Below are 16,289 nucleotides of genomic sequence, written 5' to 3' on the forward strand. Positions count from 1 at the left end.
TTATAGTAGTAATAGTCTTGTACATAGGAGCAGTATTATAGCAGTTATGGAGGGTGAGAGAAATTCAGCCGGCACCAGCTGATGTGAGCACTTGAATGGAACCGGGGGCAAATAAATGCAGTAGACAGTCAGTGTAGGATAACCTAGTAAACCGGGGTGCTAGGAAACTGAAGAGGTAAATATAACTGTGCAATGGAGGAAGAGGAATCCGCACTCACCGGTAAGCAGAAAGAGTAGGTTTATTGATCCAAACACCAGAGGCTGTGGCTGGGAGGGGGAAGATCTTACGCAGGTGAGCTCCTTACAGCTGTAAGGAGCTCACCTGCGTAAGATCTTCCCCCTCCCAGCCACAGCCTCTGGTGTTTGGATCAATAAACCTACTCTTTCTGCTTACCGGTGAGTGCGGATTCCTCTTCCTCCATTGCACAATTATAGCAGTTATATTCTTGTATATAGGAGCAGTATTATAGTAGTTACATTCTTGTACATAGGAGCAGTATTATAGCAGTTATATTCTTGTATATAGGAGCAGTATTATAGTAGTTACATTCTTGTATATAGGAGCAGTATTATAGTAGTTATGCGGTTCAGGGAAGAAACAGAGTGCTGCACCTCACACCTATGGCTGATACTAGTGCCGCTAGGCTAAATAAAAAACACATCAGAATTTTGTGTATGAATTGATCAAGCCATACTGCCCCATGTACCTCGTGCCGGTATCTGATACACATGGGTCCCTACACTTAGTCCACACCGTGCCAGTCAGTGGCCACCAACCCCGTAGGCGTGCACAGCCAGGGAACGGGGGCCATGGGACGGCCCTGCGACCCCCATGCCACAGAACCAGACCCAAAAACACCACACCAGAACCCGGCCAGCACCGCCGGCGGAGAAGGTCGCCCCCAAGCAGCACAAGTCTGGATAAGGTATTACACTCACCATAGCTGCAGCAAACAGAATGGGAAAAAACAGGAGGGATTAAAACCATTAAAACCAATTCATACACAAAATTCTGATGTGTTTTTTATTTAGCCTAGGGGCACTAGTATCAGCCATAGGTGTGAGGTGCAGCACTCTGTTTCTTCCCTGAACCGCATTTTGTTTCTCTCTTTTCTCCGTGTATTGCACTTCTCCTGGTGAGACCCACATGACCGCAATTAGCAGGAGACACCTGAGTGCACATGGTTTTAATCCCTCCTGTTTTTTCCCATTCTGTTTGCTGCAGCTATGGTGAGTGTAATACCTTATCCAGACTTGTGCTGCTTGGGGGCGACCTTCTCCGCCGGCGGTGCTGGCCGGGTTCTGGTGTGGTGTTTTTGGGTCTGGTCCTGTGGCATGGGGGTCGCAGGGCCGTCCCATGGCCCCCGTTCCCTGGCTGTGCACGCCTGCGGGGTTGGTGGCCACTGACTGGCACGGTGTGGACTTAGTGTAGGGACCCATGTGTATCAGATACCGGCACGAGGTACACGGGGCAGTATGGCTTGATCAATTCATACACAAAATTCTGATGTGTTTTTTATTTAGCCTAGCGGCACTAGTATCAGCCATAGGTGTGGGGTGCAGCACTCTGTTTCTTCCCTGAACCGCATTATAGTAGTTATATTCTTGTATATAGGGGGCAGTATTATAGTAGTTATATTCTTGTATATAGGAGCAGTATTATAGTTGTTATATTCTTGTATATAGGGGGCAGTAATATAGTAGTTATATTCTTGTATATAGGAGCAGTATTATAGTTGTTATATTCTTGTATATAGGGGGCAGTATTATAGTAGTTATATTCTTGTATATAGGAGCAGTATTATAGTAGTTATATTCTTGTATATAGGTGCAGTATTATAGTAGTTATATTCTTGTATATAGTGTAGAAAGGTGAATGGTAAGATACTGGAGGGGGTGTACATCTCACCCAGACTGCTAGCTGGGATGAGATGGTAAACTCCGGGAAAGATGTGGTTCAGCAGAGATATTCTGCTGAGCTGTTGTTTATTATTTCCGGGCCTGGATTTTACTGGAATGGCGGGTAGGTTTGGTAGTGGGACCTGCCATTCCCTCCCCACTCCAGTCCACACCTTGCGCACAGGTGTAAGCAGGTGCTAATCGCTCCAGCTCATAAAAGGTAGCTCAGAGGGCTGAATGTTGCTGAGAGCCTGGAAGCCACTGACCTGTGTCAGATACTACTGCTGTTTGTTCCTGTTTGGTTGAGTCAGGTGAGACCTCTGTTTAGTTAGAGCCCAGCCGAGCAGGTGTTTATTTTGTATCCTGTTTTTGCACAGTGCTGCTACATTTGCTTTTGTCTGAAACTTTATATGCCACAATAAAGCCAAGTTGGACATTTTATGTTAAATTGGCATAAGGACTGCATTATTCTCGCTACCCCCTACTAAAGACCCCCACAATAGGAGCAGTATTATAGTAGTTATAGTCTTGTATATAGGAGCAGTATTATAGTAGTAATAGTCTTGTACATAGGAGCAGAATTATAGCAGTTATATTCTTGTATATAGGAGCAGTATTATAGTAGTTATAGTCTTGTATATAGGAGCAGTATTATAGTAGTTATATTCCTGTATATAGGAGCAGTAATATAGTAGTTATGTTCTTGTATATAGGAGGCAGTATTATAGTAGCTATATTCCTGTATATAGGAGCAGTATTATAGTAGTTATAGTCTTGTATATAGGAGCAGTATTATAGTAGTAATAGTCTTGTACATAGGAGCAGAATTATAGCAGTTATATTCTTGTATATAGGAGCAGTATTATAGTAGTTATAGTCTTGTATATAGGAGCAGTATTATAGTAGTAATAGTCTTGTACATAGGAGCAGTATTATAGCAGTTATATTCTTGTATATAGGAGCAGTATTATAGTAGTAATAGTCTTGTACATAGGAGCAGAATTATAGCAGTTATATTCTTGTATATAGGAGCAGTATTATAGCAGTTATATTCCTGTATATAGGAGCAGTATTATAGTAGTAATAGTCTTGTACATAGGAGCAGAATTATAGCAGTTATATTCTTGTATATAGGAGCAGTATTATAGTAGTAATAGTCTTGTATATAGGAGCAGTATTATAGTAGTTATATTCTTGTATATAGGGGCAGTATTATAGTAGTTATTCTTGTACATAGGGGCAGTATTATAGTAGCTACATTAATGTACATAGGGGCAGTATTGTAGTAGATTGATTTCAGCTCATGGTGACAGATTTGTAGCAGGCTTTAGCAGTTTTCAGTGCTTCCTTAGTCAGTGAATATGGTCTGTAACATTCTGCAGTAGAAGCTTGGTTGTATTGATTGTATTGGAGAGTTAATATCCTAGTTCTACATTTATGTTGCATTTAAAAAGACATAGTGATTGAAATAAAATTTTCCTCTAACAATTTATTTGAAAAGCCTCACTTATGGGGCTATGTATTTGTCCAGTCTAAAACCATTGTTAATGGAATCATTTATATGATTTAACAATGACTTAAGGTTCAGTTTTATCATTTAAGGTTCCCTTTTTTATTTTATGTGATCTTCTATTATTACGGTCCTGAAGGTATTACACAGGCGTGGGGTTAATGGGCAGCGCTGAAATTAAAATATGGGGTTATTATCGACAGAAACTCTTCCCATATTTAGAAGAAGACAAGTATCTAGGAGCCTCGTACATTTAAACAACCATCATGCGTCACCTTGGAGGGGATTGGCGTCTACGGAGGAAATAATGAGCTTAATGGACCTTTAAAAAAAAAGTATCTGCAGCCCAGACATACTGAATGTTTTAAGTCTGATTAGAATGAAAAGAAAATTGTCTTCACAATGATGAAGTTTTGGTCTAAGCTGCCGAGGAGTTGGCTATCTGAAAGGACTGAAGGATATGGGTGAATTAAAGCACATTAGCTATAAGAAGCACATGACCTGCTTTATGCAGTTTGCTGTATAGACTGGGACATGGTAAGCAGAGCCATGTCTTTGTCATTAGAGGGCGGTCAGCAACGGTGGGGTCAGCAAAATAACCTCATCAGTAGAGGGAGGGATCAGCAGAATTATCTGATCATTAGAGGGAGGGATCAGTAGGATAATTTGTTTGGTAAAGTGAGGGATCAGAATAGCAATCTGATTAGTAGAGGGTGGGGTCAACAGAATTATTTGATCAGTAGAGGAAGGGATCAGTTGAGTAATTTAATTATTAGAGAGAGTGGAATCAGCAAAATAATCTGATCAGTATAGGGCACGGTCAACTGAGTAATGTGATCATTAAAGGGTGGGGCCATCATATTATTCTGATCAGTAGAGGGCGTGGTCAACAGAGTGGTCAGTTGAGGGTGGGATGAACACTTTTCAAATTACTGGATGGAAACAACAGAATTATCTACTAATGAACATTAGCGTAAAGGGATTTTTTTCTCCTTCTTCTTAGGGTACTATTACACCAACAGATCTGACGACGATTATCTGCCAAAGATTTAAAGCCAAACCCAGGAACAGACTATAAACAGAGAGCAGGTCATAAAGGAAAGACTGGATTTCTCCTCTTTTCAAATCCACTCCTGGATTGGGCTTCAAATCTTTGGCAGATAATCTTTCGTCAGATCTGCTGGTGTAATAGTACCCTTAGGGTAAAAGCTGTACTCCAGTGCGACACTGTATCCACCACCTCAGACTACTGGTACCGTCTGTTTGAGAGTAAAGTCTTCACGGTCGTGTCTTTGAAAATGTGCCCGGTGCCTTGGCTATGGTAAAAAAAAGTGATCTTTTAATCTGCATCAGCCAAGTCAACGTGGCGTTGCCTAGACTGTCTGTGCCCCAGGTCTGCGACGCCTCTCCTTTCTTCCTACCTGCACTCCTCATTGCTTGTCTGTTCTATTCATTGCTTTTCTAAACTAGGCACATGTGCTGCTCTGAATCATTAAGGCACATGAATAGGAGAACAGGATGAATAGGAGAAATCCTGCCAGGGGCGTTCCTAATGATGAAAAGGGTGGGGAGGAACAAAGGAGAGGTGTTATAGGCTTAGGGCACAGACACTCTAGGCCATGCCACGTTGACTCAACTAGTGCAGATTCAAAGATCATTTTATACCCTGACCAAGGCGCCAGGGCCATTTTAAAATACAAGACCGGGAAGGACTTAGGGGTCCTATTTGATGGGCCAAAGACAGCCTAGTCAATAATATAAATGAGCGCCAATCTGCTAGATTGCTTACTAGGCTCGATAATCGTTTAGCAAGGGAAGTATATGTATTGATAGCTATGTCCATGTAGCCCTTGCCCCAAACTGTTAATACCTTACCTGTCCATGCTTCCGGTCTTCTCCTACCCTCTGCTTGTTACCTGGCGCCGCGTGTTGCAGCTTCAGAGCGGCCTATCTCAGCTGACATTCCGCTCAGCCAATCCCTGGCCAGGACCGTGGTCAGTGATTGGCTGAGCAGCCTGTCAGCTCAGAAACTGCTCTGAAGCTGCAGCATGCGGTGCTGGAAAACAAGCAGCGGGTAGAAGAAGACCTGGAGCATGGACAGGTAAGGTATTAACAGTTTATTCAATAGTTATCTGTCGGCCTGCATAGTCAGCGGCCGATGATTTTGGTGTTAGACCAATTCACACAATCAACCGATGATCGTTGTCAATCGGCTGATCATTGTCTCTATTACACAGAGCGATAATGGGCGTTACCAGTGGTTTGGGGGAGTGGGTTTGTGAACTCAGTGTTGCTTTAAGCCTTTCCCCTATGGCAGCCATACTATGGCCTAATACAATTCTTCATTAGGTGATTCTAATTAACTAATTGATCATTTATCTGTAATAAATTCATGGATTCAGTGATATTCCTGGTTAATAATGGACGCATCTGCAACAGCAAAAGTGAAGACTGAATGATCATCTGCGCAATTTGTTTGAGCAGGTTGTACTTTTTATGGAATGCGCAAACTTTTACAGTTGTTGCAGCAAAATCCTCATTAGGTGCAAGTGCTTTGATAAATGTAAAAGGAGTGGAGCACTTTTTTTAGTTTTTTGTAAAACCTGAAAAATCGCACATGATAAATCTCATTAACAAAGTACATAATAAGACGGACATAAAATAGGAACCCAGAGTCTTAACATTAACCCTCTGATTTTTCTCAGTTTAAATTTATCTCCAATTGACCCTCTGGAAAGAAAACCGATTTTGTAATGTGTAGGAGGAACTTTCTAGGATCCTTCTCTCCCTACCCAGAATGCATGTTTACATGAAATAAAAATAAAAGCAACTTTTTAATGGTGAGTGCCGCTTCTTGCATCTTTTCACATTTGCTTGTGCATGTTACAAAAGTTGTATTTTCTTATCCAGCTGTGCATCGCTTGCTGAAGTTGACCACCACAGACTTGCAACTGCTAACATAGGGTATGTACATTGCTTGACACATTGTACATAAATATCGTGGAGGATAGTCATGACTTTTCTTATTGTTTGTGAAATATAACTACTATAATACGACATGGAGAGAAAGGAACGGCTGCACATCCATTAGCGTGGAGTTAGCGTAGGGACCCGTGTGAACCAGGGGACCTGCAAGTGGTACACGGGGCTATTATGGTTTGATCAAATTATATACAGACACCCTGGTGTTGAATTTTAAAATAGGCCTAGCGGCATTAGTATCAGCCATAGATGGGATGTGCAGCCGTTCCTTTCTCTCCATGTTGTGTTTTACAGTTCTCCCTTTTCTGAACAGCTCACACTCCTTTATAAGATCCACATGACCAAAATTAGCAGGATATGCCTGTGCTCACATGTCAGTACCTTATGTCTTCCCCATTCTGTGTGAGCAGCAGTGGTGAGTGTAATACCTTATTCATACTTGTGTTGTTTGGGGGCAGCCTTCCCCGCCGGTGGTGCTGGCCGGGTTCTGGTGGGGCATTTTGGGTTTGGTCCTGTGACATTGGGGTTGCAGGGCCATTCCATGGCCTCCCTTCCCTGCATGTGCACGCTTTGCGGGGTTGACAGTCACTGACCGACATAGTGTGGAGTTAGTGTAGGGACCCGTGTGAACGAGGGCACCTGCACGTGGTACACGGGGCTATTATGGTTTGATCAAATTATATACAGACACCCTGGTGTTGATTTTTAATATAGGCCCAGCGGCATTAGTATTAGCCATAAATGGGATGTGCAGCTGTTCCTTTCTCTCCATGTCGTGCATAACTACTATAATACTGCCTCCTATATACAGGAATATAACTACTATAATACTGCTCATATATACAAGAATATAACTACAATTATACTACTCCTATATACAAGAATATAACAACTATAATACTGCCCCCTATATACAAGAATATAACTACTATAATACGGCCTCCTATATACAAGAATATAACTACTATAATACTGCTCCTAAATACAAGAATATAACTACTATAATACTGCTCCTATATACAAGAATATAACTACTATAATACTGCTCCTATATACAAGAATATAACTACTATAATACTGCCTCCTATATACAAGAATATAACTACTATATTAGTGCCCCTATATACAAGACTATAACTACTATAATACTGCTCCTATATACAAGAATATAACTACTATAATAGGTAAGTAGAAAGAGACGGTGCACTCACCATTCGTTGCAGTCTTATATGATTCATATGGGGTACATGGCCTGGGGGGGAGGACGAAGGTGTGCTGGAGCGAGTACTATCTACTAAAGAAGTGTCGATTCAGACAGAAAACAGCTGTCCCGGATAGTACTCGCTCCAGCACACCTTCGTCCTCCCCCCCAGGCCATGTACCGCATATGAATCATTAAAGACTGCAACGAATGGTGAGTGCACCGTCTCTTTCTACTTACCTATTGCAAGTTTCTATGTTCTACGGTAGCACCCCATCACAGTCATCCGTGTATAATATCCCGTCCAGTGTGTAGTTTAGCTGCAGCCTGTTGATCTCTGTGGTGCCGACTGAACCCTCGCTCTGCTACTATAACTACTATAATACTACTCCTATATACAAGAATATAACTACTATAATATTGCTCCTATATACAGGAATATAACTACTATAATACTGCTCCTATATACAAGTATATAACTACTATAATACTGCTCCTACATACAAGAATATAACTACTATAAGGCTATGTTCACACTACGTATGTTTCCGGCCGTAGTGCGAACCGCGAATATTCGCCCGTAGTTTTGAGGTTGATGCGTTCGCTGGAAAGTATACGATATATGCCCGCACAATGCACGTACTACGTATGAGCTTACGGCCGGATCGTATGCGGCGCCGTGAAAAATGAACAAGACCATTGTTTGAGGACATAAATGTTGAAACTCACGCCCGTGGATTTCCATGCGGTCCAGTACGGAGTACTTATTTCAGCCAAATTGAACTAGATTTTTCGATCCAAAAGGATCTGTGTGGTTTATGGGGTTGGGCGAAGATTTCCAAGTAAATGACCTCCCTCAGATCGCTTCGAAACAAGCTAGGGAAGCATAACTGTACTACGGGCGTATGTTCGCGGTTCGTACGCATCCGGCCGCATGTCGATTTTTCCCACGCCTGTAGTTTCAGCTGCACATGTTCGGCGGCGTAAGAAATGCGGCCGGAATCGTACGCAGTGTGAACATAGCCTAATACTGCTCCTATATACAAGAATATAACTACTATAATAATAGAAAGAAATCCAGGCACTCACCAATTGCAACGTCTGATGTGGATTTATTCACTTGACATCACAGGGAGGGATCCGGATCCCGCACCTATACCACTTATCCCTCCCTGTGATGTCAAGTGAATAAATCCACATAAGACGTTGCAATTGGTGAATGCCTGGATTTCTTTTTCCCTTATGTTATTGCAATATCTCCACTGTTCGGCACCCCCATAACTGTGATTGTGGTTTCCACTAGAGATGAGCGAACCTGGAGCATGCTCGAGTCGTTCCGAACCCGAACTTTCGGCATTTGATTAGCGGTGGCTGCTGAACTTGGATAAAGCCCTAAGGCTATGTGGAAATCATGGATATAGTCATTGGCTGTATCCATGTTTTCCAGACAACCTTAGAGCTTTATCCAAGTTCAGCAGCCCCAGCTAATCAAATACCGAACGTTTGGGTTCGGATCGACTCGAACCAGAACCCAGTTCGCTCATCTCTAGTCTCCACTGTCTGACTTTGAAGTGATTGTGTGCAGGTGTGTAGCCTGTTCATATGGATATAGTGTGGGCTTCTGTATCTACCTAGTGTACATAACTACTATAATACTGCTTCTATATAGACGAATAGGGAACTTATAGTTAGTTGAAGGTCTGACTGAAGGTACTCTTTTAGTTGAACAGCCATTTTGTTTTCCCCCATATATTCACATAACATATTTGGTGTCTGCAGGCAGTAGTTCTGCTCTACACTTTCCTCTTTTATCATTACCATTATCACTGCTGTGAAGTTCAGACTATTCCTGGTTTCTCAGCCACTGTTGTGTGAATGGGCACCAGTTGCCCACTTACCCGTCTTTTCTTGAGTCTTGAGCGCCTCTCGTCTGCAGCTTCTGATGACATCAGGACTCCAGTGGGCAAATCCTGCCGCTCCCGCTGCAGATAAAAATACAGATAAATTCTCACAGACGGTGCTCCGATTCAACTTGAATCAGACAACCATCGTGAAGTCCCAAATCTGACATGGAAAGTGGTGGATGGAGCACTAGACAACACTAGACATCGGGCACCTACACAGATATCATTACGCTTAAGTCAATACAAACATTTATTATACAGAAAGGGAGAACACCACAGACCCTTAAAGTGTACCCGAAGCCATCACAGGGGAGGGCGGCTGGTGACATCACGACCTACCAAGTGTCTACACCTCATACTTAACCAAACCAATAACCAATGATTCCACCTATAAAGTAGCCCCCACTGCACTGTGTAGGCGACAAGTACTCTTTAATAGAAGACAGGATACTGATGAATTTACTACTTTGCTGTCAAAAGTAAATAATAACAAAAAAAGACACAGCTTATTACATGACACCTCAATAAAGAAATTATAGTCTTCTAATACTCCTAATATATGCCAAGTCTTTACTTTAGTCACCAGTCTGCTTCGGCAGTGAATGAAGAATAAAACATTGTATAAAATTATGTGTAACTGGGTAAATGGAGAAAAAGTATGTGCGACTGGATCAAAGTAGAAAAAGTATGCGCGACTGGATCAAGTATATGCAACTGGACCAAAGTAGAAAAAGTATGTGCGACTGGATCAAAGTAGAAAAAGTATGTGCGACTGTATCAACGTAGAAAAAGTATGTGCGACTGTATCAAGTATGTGTAACTGGATCAACGTAGAAAAAGTATGCAGCTAAATCAACGTAGAAAAAGTTTGTGGGACTGTATCAAGTATGTGTAACTGGATCAACGTAGAAAAAGTATGCAGCTGGATCAACGTAGAAAAAGTATGTGCAGCTGGATCAAAGTGGAAAAAGTATGCACAGCTGGATCAAAGTAGAAAAAGTATGTTTGACTTGATCAAAGTAGAAAAAGTATGTGCGACTAGATTGCTTATTTTACTTAAGTCGAAAACTAATAGATGACTGCCACTCTGCGCTGATAAAACCTTTCCAACGTGTCTGTTATCCATTTCCAATAATTAACCAAATTAGGGCTGTTGTAAAACAAGAGTCTGTCAATGCCCTATTAATCATACCTTAAAAATGTTTGTGCATGAGTAAGGGGTCATTCACGCATAACTACGGATGATGTGCTACAAACTAGACTTTGGAAGCTTCTAAATAGTTAATCTTAGCGCTAGTAACGTGTAACGTGAAGATTTGAACTATTTTGGAGGTTCAGAAATTATAATGAATGATGATTTTGTGAGTTCTAAAGTCCGGTCTGCAGCACATCGTCTGTAATTACAGACCCCCTAAGTTGTTGTATTTAGGAATTCCTGTTTTAGAGTTACCCTCAGTGGCGCCGCAATGATGAAGCGACCTGAGTCGTCTGCCTCAGGCGGCGCCACCAGCTGTCTTCATGGGGGCGGCACTCAGTGGCAGATTATAATATGGGCGGTTCGGGCGGACGCCCACATTATAATCTGCCACTGATTGTACCATGTACTGGAGCCCCCCGCGCCCGGACAGCATCTGTAATTAGATGCTGGAAGCGGGGGAGACTGTATTCATAAGCGCCGCGTACCGGTCTCCGGTACCGGCATTCCACGTCCGTGATCCGTCAGGATCACAGAACGTGGGAATGCAGTCTTAGTCCCCCGGGCTGATGTGCGGCTGCCGGGGGTGTCCCATCCTGTCCCCGGCAGCGCGCGCATCAGAGAGCTCCCCGTGTGCCGGAAGTAACAGCCACAGGCGCACGGGGAGCTCTCTGATGCGCGCGCTGCCGGGGACAGGACGGGACACCCCGGGCAGCCGCACATCGTCCGGGACCAGACCAGAGAGGCTCGACGGGGGAACGGAGGGTAGGTGAGTTATGTGCTGTTTTTGTTTTATCTGCTGTGCAGGGGGGGACCATCTATAAGGGAGGGGGGAGAGGGGGGGAGAGGGGGACCATCTATAAGGGGGGGAGGGGGGAAGAGGGGGACCATCTATAAGGGGGGGGAACCATCTATAAGGGAGGGGGGAGAGGGAAGAGGGGGACCATCTATAAGGGAGGGGGGAGAGGGAAGAGGGGGACCATCTATAAGGAGGGGGAGAGGGGGACCATCTATAAGGGAGGGGGAAAGGAGGGGGACCATCTATAAGGGGGGGGGAGAGGGGGACCATCTATAAGGGAGGGGGAGAGGGGGACCATCTATAAGGGAGGGGGGAGAGGGAAGAGGGGGACCATCTATAAGGGAGGGGGGAGAGGGAAGAGGGGGACCATCTATAAGGGGGGGGGGGAGAGGGGGACCATCTATAAGGGGGGGGGGAGAGGGGGACCATCTATAAGGGGGGGGGAGAGGGGGACCATCTATAAGGGAGGGGGCAAAGAGGGGGACCATCTATAACGGGGGGGGACCATCTATAAGGGAGGGGGGAGAGGGAAGGGGGGGAGAGGGAAGAGGGGGACCATCTATAAGGGAGGGGGGAAAGAGGGGGACGATCTATAAGGGGGGGGACCATTTATAAGGGAGGGGTGAGAGGGAAGAGGGGGACCATCTATAGGGGGGGGGAGGGGACCATCTATAAGGGAGGGGGGAAAGAGGGGGACCATCTATAAGGGGGGGGGCATCTATAAGGGAGGGGGGAAAGAGGGGGACCATCTATAAGGGGAGACCATCTATAAGGGAGGGGGGAGAGGGGGACCATCTATAAGGGGGGGGAAGAGGGGGACCATCTATAAGGGGGGGGGGAAAGAGGGGGACCATCTATAAGGGAGGGGGGAAAGAGGGGGACCATCTATAAGGGAGGGGGGAAAGAGGGGGACCATCTATAAGGGGGGGGGAAGAGGGAGGCCATCTATAAGGGGGGGAGAGGGGGACCATCTATAAGGGGGGGAGAGGGGGACCATCTATAAGGGGGGAGAGGGGGACCATCTATAAGGGGGTGGGGAGGGGGACCATCTATAAGGGGGGGAGAGGGGGACCATCTATAAGGGGGGGAGAGGGGGGCCATCTATAAGGGGGGAGAGGGGGACCATCTATAAGGGGGGAGAGGGGGACCATCTATAAGGGAGGGGGGAGAGGGAAGAGGGGGACCATCTATAAGGGGGAAAGAGGGGAACATCTATAAGGGAGGAGGGAGAGGGGGACCATCTATAAGGGAGGGGGGAGAGGGGGACCATCTATAAGGGGGGGGAGAGGGGGACCATCTATAAGGGAGAGGGGACCATCTATAAGGGGGGGAGAGGGGGACCATCTATAAGGGAGGGGGAGAGGGGGACCATCTATAAGGGAGGGGGGAGAGGGGGACCATCTATAAGGGAGAGGGGACCATCTATAAGGGGGGGAAGAGGGGGACCATCTATAAGGGAGGGGGGGAGAGGGGGACCATCTATAAGGGAGGGGGGAGAGGGGGACCATCTATAAGGGGGGGGAGAGGGGGACCATCTATAAGGGAGAGGGGACCATCTATAAGGGGGGGAAGAGGGGGACCATCTATAAGGGGGGAAGAGGGGGACCATCTCCTAAAAGATCAGCACCCTCCTCTCCTGACATCCTCTGTGCTGCTGTGACCTCTCCTAAAAAATCAGCACCCTCCTCTCCTGACATCCTCTGTGCTGGTGGGACTTCTCCTATAGGATTAGCACCCTCCTCTCCTGACATCCTCTGTGCTGCTGAGACCTCTCCTATAGAATTAGCACCCTCCTCTCCTGACATCCTCTGTGCTGCTGGGACCTCTCCTATAGGATAAGCCCCCTCCTCTCCTGACATCCTCTGTGCTGCTGGGACCTCTCCTATAGGATTAGCCCCCTCCTCTCCTGACATCCTCTGTGTTGCTGGGACCTCTCTTATAAGATCAGCCCCCTCCTCTCCTGACATCCTCTGTGCAGCAAGGGACCAAACATTATGTTTATTGGGGACAGCAGTGAGGGGGGGGGCAGTAGTGGATTATAATGTGGGCGGATTGACGGGGGGGGGCGTCATTCTATAGTTCGCCTCGGGCAGCAGAGAGGCTAGAATCACCATTGGTTACCCTTACTATTACACGAAGCGATTTTTCGACGATCAACAATTAACGATAAACGAACTCAAACGACCGATATGGTGAACGACCTGAAATCGTTCGCCCAATTACACGGATTGATGATCGTTACTTATGTTATTGTGTTTGTCCTGTCATCGCCACTGCTTTCGCCGCTGCTGCGAACAACCGAACGATGTCTTATTACATGCTAATGATTTGCAAACAATCAACAATAAAAATTGGTCCAAATTCTATTAAACGACCAACGATTTCTCATTGGTCGTTTAATCGTTGTCTGTATACAGTAACTGACATGTCTATTTTGTGCGGCCGCTACTCATTGAACAGTGGCCGTACAGAAAAGCCTGTTCTCACAATGTAAAGTACGGCTCCTGGCTGTACTTTACATTGTGCTCTATGGCTAATTGGAGTGCAGATACACCTGAATGTGCCCACATTATAATTTAAATAAAGTGATGTTCATCCGGCGGATACTGCAGTATCGGCCTGGTGAACATCTGAAACTTTTGCCATTGTTTGACATGCCAAACACTGGCCGTGTAAAACAATAGCCAATGTTCATGCCATGTGTGAACATGGCCTAAAACTATCTTTGATAGCTGCAGAATGTATCCTACAAGCCTTCCTTCCAGTATTTAGTTAGCACACAACCAAAGCTACATTACAGGTACCAAATACATTACAGGTACTCTCTCTCTCTCTCGATCTCTACGTATGAGTACACATTTGAATGTGGAGGGGGGGAAACAGAAGTATTGGGCATGATAAAATCCAATATGCCTGGCCCTTCTCTTTTGTGATATCTAACATACATGGTTGGCTGACCCTGCTATAATTATTAGGTTTAGCTGGTCTTTATTTAATGTCTATGGAAAGTTTTACATTCTTTCTTGGTACAATTTTCTCTGATTCCTGAGGCCTACGTAAGAGGGCCCTAAAACAAGTCTAAGCAACATGGATGGGAAGTCTACCATACAACAGGTAAACATTTTGTAGCCAATTCAGATTTCACGGAAGAACTTCTGATACTCTGTCAGGCCAGCGTAAGGGGTAGGCCCCAGCAGAAGACCTTCTGTTAGTGTAAGGGGTAGGCCCCAGCAGAAGACCTTCTGTTAGTGTAAGGGGTAGGCCCCAGCAGAAGACCTTCCGATACTCTGTAAGGCCAGCCCAACTCAAGACAATTGACAATTACCACTGTATGTCCATATGTTTACAACAATGGAGGCCAACAGCTCTTCCTCCCCATACACATACAGTACACTTGTTTGAGACAAAATCTATTCTCATCTCGGTAAGAAGAGATGAGAGCTTAGTCTCTATAATTATTATAGTTTGTAGTTGTGGTTATTGCAGTAGATCTAGACTTTATAGTTTGCTAGGAAACTATGTATCCTGATAATTTGAGACCTCGCTCTCCAAGCGAGATACTTGTATGATGAATAGCATCTCTGAGACACCATCTCTAATTACTGTAGCACCCACCACGATCCTGCTGACTGGTATCACTGCATACTAATAAAATAGGTAAGATTAGAGGAAAATTGTGTGTTTCCCCCCCCAAATCTCGACTAATCAGTGTTTCCGGACTCACAGTTGGGCTTCACTTGTTATGACGGTGGAGTGGGCTACTTAATGAACACCATTATAATGAAACGTATAAATATTTCATCACAAGAAGACATTCTTAATTTATTTTTTTTAACATAACATAAAAAAAAAAATTCAAGTGCGATATTGCCAAAAAAAGTTCTAAATGTAACGGAAAGAGAGAACTTCATTATTCAATTCAATGAACAATTTGTATAAGGAAAATGTTTATGGTCTCCAGCCTGGTGGAGCTAATAAATCTTCATAATAGGAGACTTCTTTTGGTAGGGTCCTTATTAGAGATGAGCAAATCTTGAGCACGCTAGGGTTTTCCTGAACCCGAACGCTCTGTATTTGATTACCGGTGGTTGAAGAAGTTGGGTGCTGCCCTAGGGAGTCTTGGAAACCATGGATATTGCCTGAGCGTGATTTAGTTTCACTCATCTCTAGTCCTTATACATTCTTGCAAACATACAGCAACCCTTTAATACCATGTTGTTCATGTAGGGATCCCTACTTATAAGTGACAGCTCTTACTGATGTTCTCCTCTTGGAAAGTCCTACTCTGTTGGTTATAGATCAAGGTCCTTGCGTGATGTTATCGGCTCATTATTGCCCATAATATGCAATCAACAATGAATAATATAAAGGTTCCCATGTATATGATACCAGAATGAACTACTGGGCAAATGCGATATTACAAAACGTAAAAACATCTGTCTTTAAACTGTGGCCCTCCAGCAAAACCAAAATTCCCATCATGCCTGGACAGCTAAAGCTTTGTATTTGGCTGTCCAGGCATGATGGGAAATGTATTATTAACACAGCTGGAGGGCCACAGTTTGGAGACTCATGCGTAAGATGTATCGAAGAGTAGGTCCTGGTTTATAGTATCAGACAAGGAGACATGAACAGGAGTTGGTTTGCTGTCTACGTACAATATACCTTGGTAATTTCCCACCAGTTTCAACAGTTTCCACTATCAAGTCTTTCAATGGAGCATAGAAAATTAGGACAGGTTGGATTTTAACCCATCATATATATTCAGCTTTCCTATGAGTTACATATGGTGGCCTTTC

The 16,289-nt window shown here is 44.5% G+C and overlaps 1 protein-coding gene across 1 annotated transcript in view; it reads right to left on the reverse strand.

The window, feature by feature from the left end:
- SHISA6 (shisa family member 6) overlaps nucleotides 1–16,289 on the reverse strand; it is a 185,059-nt gene that overhangs the window by 46,540 nt on the left and 122,230 nt on the right. The window lies entirely within an intron of this gene.

This window comes from Dendropsophus ebraccatus, chromosome 14 (genome assembly GCF_027789765.1).
Source record: "Dendropsophus ebraccatus isolate aDenEbr1 chromosome 14, aDenEbr1.pat, whole genome shotgun sequence".
Lineage (NCBI taxonomy): Eukaryota > Metazoa > Chordata > Amphibia > Anura > Hylidae > Dendropsophus > Dendropsophus ebraccatus.